The 5,814-nt window shown below is 51.0% G+C and overlaps 1 protein-coding gene across 3 annotated transcripts in view; it reads left to right on the forward strand.

Moving 5' to 3' along the window:
* The first annotated feature begins 4,474 nt into the window (after positions 1 to 4,474).
* LOC109489230 overlaps positions 4,475 to 5,814 on the forward strand; it is a 27,087-nt gene continuing 25,747 nt past the window's right edge. For all 3 annotated transcript variants that reach the window (XR_004619858.1, XR_004619859.1, XR_004619857.1), the window contains exon 1: positions 4,475 to 5,093. The gene's annotated coding sequence lies outside the window, so the exon portion shown is untranslated. The remainder of the gene's footprint in view (positions 5,094 to 5,814) is intronic.

The raw sequence follows: 5,814 nt of genomic DNA on the forward strand, positions 1-5,814 counted from the left end.
AAAACCCCTCTTTTCTGCCTTAGCTGAGACTGCGGAGACCATCTGTTGCCACTCCTCTGTTAGCTTCTGTCCTCTTCCTATGGACTTCAGGGAAGGAGATCGTTTGACCAAGTGGGAGGGATAGAAGGTGAGAGCAAGACAATCTGCTTGTTCCTTGAAGCGTCTGGGGCGATGTTGATGAGCTCAGACCAGGTGATTAGAGCAGAGGGACACAGGAGCCAGCAGCCTCAAGTCCTCTGGGGCTGTACTCTCTATACCCTGGGAAGCAGGGAGTGACAAAATGACCTCTGGGAATTGCCCAGTGTTCAGCCCAGGGACTTTATCTCCAGGGACTTTATCTGACCTCTTTGCTGCCCTTGCCATCTGACCTCAAACAAAATCTGCAGAAAGTTAATGTTAGGCCAGAGGTGGCAGCTCCTTGCTCTCCCTGGCCATTTCCCATTCTAGCCAACTGCCCATCCCAGAGCATCTCTCCCACCCAGCTCAGTTTCAGGACCCAGTTCTCACAGCGTCTTCTTACCCAGTCCCCTTGTCCTGACAGTGCTCCTCTGCACCCAGGTACTTGGGGTCGTGGATCTGGAAGCCACTCTAGGCAGTGTTGCTCTCTCTGACCCCACCTGTTCTTTGAGCCCCTAATGAAGTAGGACAACTCAGGCTCTGGGCCAAGTCCCTATGTCCTCATCAAAGGCAACATCTGTCTCCTCGAAGAAGATAAGGCTGAAGGGATGGAGGTGAGACAGGCACAGGAGAGAAACCCCAATCCTGCCTGGGCCCTCACCCCAGATTCCACTGCAGGCACAAATTGAGGGTGAGGGGGCAAGACAGCCACAGAAACCCACCCTCACGCATGCCCCTGCACAAGTCTTCATGCCTCTGAGCCCCCAAATACGAGGGCCCCTCCTGGGCTCACCCGGCTACCTGGGCTGCTGCTGCTGCCAAGCCGGCCTTCTTTTATTCATGCGTTGTTTTATTGCTGGCAAATGCTGCTGCTTGCCGCTGTTGGAGGCGTTCCTGCCAAATCCATCCCAACATCTTGGCCTGGCATCAGGGCGGCATGCTAATGTGGAAATTTAAAGAGCCGCTCGGCTTTAAATCGGAATTTTAAATGAGCAGCAGTGCTCCAGAGGGACCCAGGCAAAATCGAGCAGTATGTGATCCACCCTTCCTACCCCCACTCCCGTAGCATCACCCTACCTCCTCTCACCTCTGTGCTTGACTTGGACATTAGATGAGGGAGAATCATGGGACATACTAGGGGATGAGGAAGTTACCAGGGCAGAGGATTTGATACAAGATGGCCATCTAAGCCAATAAGGAGCTGGGATCCCTCAACTCAGGACCAAGAAGGAAGCCACCAGTTGCTGTCATGGACAAATGGAGGCAGGGACCTTCAACACAAGGGAGCAGGGCTGCGGATCGTGAAACTGACATTCCTAGCCCACTTCCCATTTTACCAGAAAACAAGAAGAGAAGACCCAGAGCAGAGAAGAGGGAAGGTGGAATTCCATAAAGACTGACGTGCAGGATACGCTAGCGCACGCCGGGATATGTGCACACAGCTGTGCACGCAGGTCAGGATGCTTGCTGAGGCCCCCTGGAGCATGTGTACACATGGCTCACTTATCACCCATGCGTGGAGAAGAATGATTCACACAGGCAGAGCAGTCTTCCCACATCCAGACCCCTGTCCTAACCAGGTTGGTTTCTGCAAGTTGTTAGCCTGAGCTGTGCCCCAGCTTTTTCCATGAATCCTAATGCACCAATGTTCCCCAGCTCCTGGCAGCTATCTTGAGTCAGCCACGGTGATGACAGAGCCCCACAGCAGCTCTGCCAGGATAGGGGTTGGGGATACCTGCGCTCCTCCTATGCACCTGTCCTGGCTGCAGTGTGGTGCCTTCTCTGGTGGCCATCAGAGGACAGGCTCGGACATCTCACTTGGTAGAAGCACTGGGCATAGACTCGATTTAAGAGGGAAGAGGAGGCTAATGGGAGGTGAGAGAGGCAGTATCTGTGCCTCTCTGTGACCCACTTTCTTCCTTACCTGTTTCCAGGAGACAGGTGGCCCCTCATTATCAGAAAACATTTGTTGAGTGCCTACCCTCAAGGAGACACTGGTTTAGCACAGTGCCCCACAATCTTCGGAGCTGCGTTGATGACACCCACAAGAATCTGGATGTGCTGTCCCCATTGGAGGGTCCACAGTAACTCTCATGGTAACCTCAGCTTTCCCCATGTTAGACTGCCAGCCCAAGAGATGCTTCCTGACCTTCCCCAGGAATCCCCTCCCTCAAAGAAGCCAGCTCCTTCACCGACTGGTGTGGCTGCCAGCCAAGAGGCTTGGGGCAGGCCTGGGGCATGCAGCTGGCACCTGTCCACCAGATCCCCAAGGAGGACCCTCCTCCCCCACTCCACAGCCCCGTTCAGATGGCCCCTGGGCTACAGGGAGACAAGGCTCACTGTTCCCCGCTCCCAGAGAAAACCTCAAGCTGGAACAACCACCATCTCCTTTTCCACCGTAACCTGCTCCGAGATCCTCTACCCAGACAAGATATACCAAAGAAGCACCAGGTACTTTGTCCAGGCAGTATCAAACACTTAATACAGTAGGAGTTGTGCGGGGGCTGGGTAAGAGGCCTTGAGGGGTGAGGCTTGGGCTGGAATTATGGGAGAAATTGCTGACGTCAAGAGATGGATGAGGAAGGCCCGGGGCATCTGGGTGGCTCAATCAGTGGAGCATCTGACTCTTGATCTCAGCTCAGGTCTTGATCTCAGGGTTGTGAGTTCAAGCTCCCCACTGGGTCTGTGCTAGGCATGAAACCTACTTTAAGAGAGAGAGAGAGAGAGAGAGAGAGAGAGATGGATGAGGAAGAAGAACTCAATGAGAGTGACATAGGACAGGGGAACATGAAGGGAGGAGGCTAAGTGAATCTGCCTCTCTCATCTAATTAGCAAATGCAAATAATATGCAAATCACCCCTCTTTGTTTAGAGACCACTGGAGTTTTGGATATGGGCTATAGAGGGGCCACCAGGCAGCATCTCTGAGACCCTCAGACATGGAACACCCAGGCTCAAGAGAGAGGCCAGAGTGCAGCCATCTTGTAGCTTATTCCCTGGATGGACTCAATCTCTATGGGCCTCAATTTCCCTTTGTGTGAAATGGGAGGACTGGCCTGGATGGTCCTAAGGCCTCTGACCAGTACTGACCATCTAGAGTTCTCTGATTGGGGCCAGTGCTGCATGAGTTGGAGGGGTGGATTCCATTCTGGGGTGGAAGCTGCTTGGCCCTCTTGCCCTTGCCACCTGCCTCAGCAGTTCTGCCATGCCATGCCCCTCATGCCCTTGCACCTGCCATCCCAAACTCGGACAGTCTCCTGCAGGCAGCGTTCTCTCCTGCTCCTTTACCCACACTGTTTCCTCTGCTTGGAATGGCCTTCCTGCTTTAGCCCCTCACCTGACTAACTCCACCTTCCTCTTCCACCTTCTGGGCATCCCTATGCACTGTTTACTTCTCTCATTTCCCATTAGACTGGGAACTCCTAGAGGGAAGGTACTGGGTTGTGTTCAAGATGGAATCTCCAGTGTAAATGTATTCGTTTTCCAAGGCTGCTGTAACAGATCACCACAACCTTGGTTGCTTAAAAAAACAGAAATGTATTCTCTTACACTTCTGGAACCCAGTAGTTCAACATCAGTTTCACTGGGTCAAAATCAAAGTGTCGGCAGGACTGTGCTCTCTCTGGAGGCCCTAAGGGAGAGTCTGTTCTTTCAGCTTCTAGTGGCTGTGTTGGCATTGGGGGGGGCGGGGGGGCTTATGACTGTGTCATTCCAATTTCTGCCTCTGTCTTCACATCACCTTCTACTCTTCTCTGCATGTATAATCTCCCTTGGCCTTCTCTTAAAAGGACACTTGTGGTGGCAGGTAGAGTCCACCCAGCTGATCCAGGATAATCTCTGCATCTCAAGATTCTTAATCACATCTGCAAAGATTTTTTTTTTCAGATAAGGTAACATTCACTGGTTCCAGGGATTAAGAGGTGGATATATCTTTGGAAGCCATTCTCAGACTATCAAGATAAACAAAGACATCTTTAAGTTTCCATTTGTTAAGCATCTACCATGTGCTAGACACCATGAATTCATTTTTCTCAATCTTGCAATAGCCCTGAAAAGTCGATTTTTTAGAAAGACTTATTTATTTATTTATTATTTATTTAAGAGAGAGCGAGCGAGTGGGGAAGGGGCAGAGGCAGAGAATATCCAAGCAGACTCCTGCTGAGTACAGAGCCCGACACAGGGCTCAATCTCATGACCCATGAGATCAGGACCTGAGCCGAAACCAAGAGTCAGATGCTTAACCGACTGAGCCACCCAGACGCCCTGAAATGTAGGTATTTATTTTTAAAGGTTTTATTTATTTATTTGACAGAGACAGCCAGCGAGAGAGGGAACACAAGCAGGGGGAGTGGGAGAGGAAGAAGCAGGCTCCCAGTGGAGGAGCCTGACGCGGGGCTCCATCCCAGATCGCCGGGACCACGCCCTGAGCCGAAGGCAGACGCTCAACGACTGAGCCACCCAGGTGCCCCGTGAAATGTAGGTATTAATGCCTCTACTCTACAGATGAGGAAACTGAATGAGGCTCAGGGAGATTGAATCACTTGCCCAAGCTCACATAGCTGATAAGTGACAGAGCCAGGATTTGAAACCACATGAGTCTAGCTAGAAAGCCAGCATGATTTTTGCCTTCCCAATGGTCTCTGAGCCTACCCCAGGCCCTGGCACAAATTTCTCACCTGAACTGATGTGCAGAAAGAGAAAGGTGGACAAGAGAAGGGAAGATGAATCCCAGTCTTCCTAATGATATTGACTTAGGCTTTCTTTTGCCAAAGCCCTTTCCCACCCCTTTAATCCTCCCCATCACCCCTGACCCCTTGTTTCAGAAGCCTGGAATCTCCCCCAGTTTGCAGCCCCCTGCCAACTACAGCTTCCCAGAAGGGTGGCACAGTGCCTGCACTTCAGACAGGAGACATCAAATTGCAGAACCAGAGGGGCCTCTGGAGGTCACCTCCTCTAGCTGTCTCTGCTCACATATAGGTAGGTCTGCCTGTGGGGACAGGGAAGACAAGGTTGGGCTAGTGGGCAACAGAAGAGGGAAGGAACCATCTCTTCCTTCAGCTACCCTTTCTCCTCACTTCCTACATGATTTGTATTGGGAAGTCCTCATTCAGGTCTAACCTTTCAGATATATGTTGTAATGAAAGCTGGCCAGAGTCAGAGTCCTAAATTGTCCAAAACATGAAATCAGATTTGGGGTAAGTCTCTTTACCTCTCTGAGGCTCTGATTCTTCATCTTTAAAATGGGATTGAGGGGGCCCCTCGCTGGCTCAGTTAAGCGTCTGCCTTCAGCTCAGGTCATGATCCTAGTGGGGATCCTCACTGGGAACCTGCTTTTCCCTCTCCACCCAGCTTAGTGCTCTCTCTCGCTATCTCGGTCTCTGTCTACCTCCCTCTCGCAAATAAATAAATAAATAAATAAATAAATAAATAAATAAATAAATAAAATCTTTAAAAAATAAAATAAAATGGGGTTGAGAATAATGGTAATGGCAATAGTACCCATCTCACAGGGCTGTTCGGGGGATAAGAGCACAGTCCACGCCTAGATTAAAGCAGGCGCCGCAGGATTATTTTGTAACACCCTTCGGCCCTCCAGCCGAAGCCCCTTCATCCTGGGTAATACAGGGTTTTGCTCACCTCAGCCCGTCTGGTCTGCCTTGTGCGCTAGACTGTGAACTCCTCTTGGCAGGATTTTGTT

This window comes from Ailuropoda melanoleuca, chromosome 13 (genome assembly GCF_002007445.2).
Source record: "Ailuropoda melanoleuca isolate Jingjing chromosome 13, ASM200744v2, whole genome shotgun sequence".
NCBI lineage: Eukaryota > Metazoa > Chordata > Mammalia > Carnivora > Ursidae > Ailuropoda > Ailuropoda melanoleuca.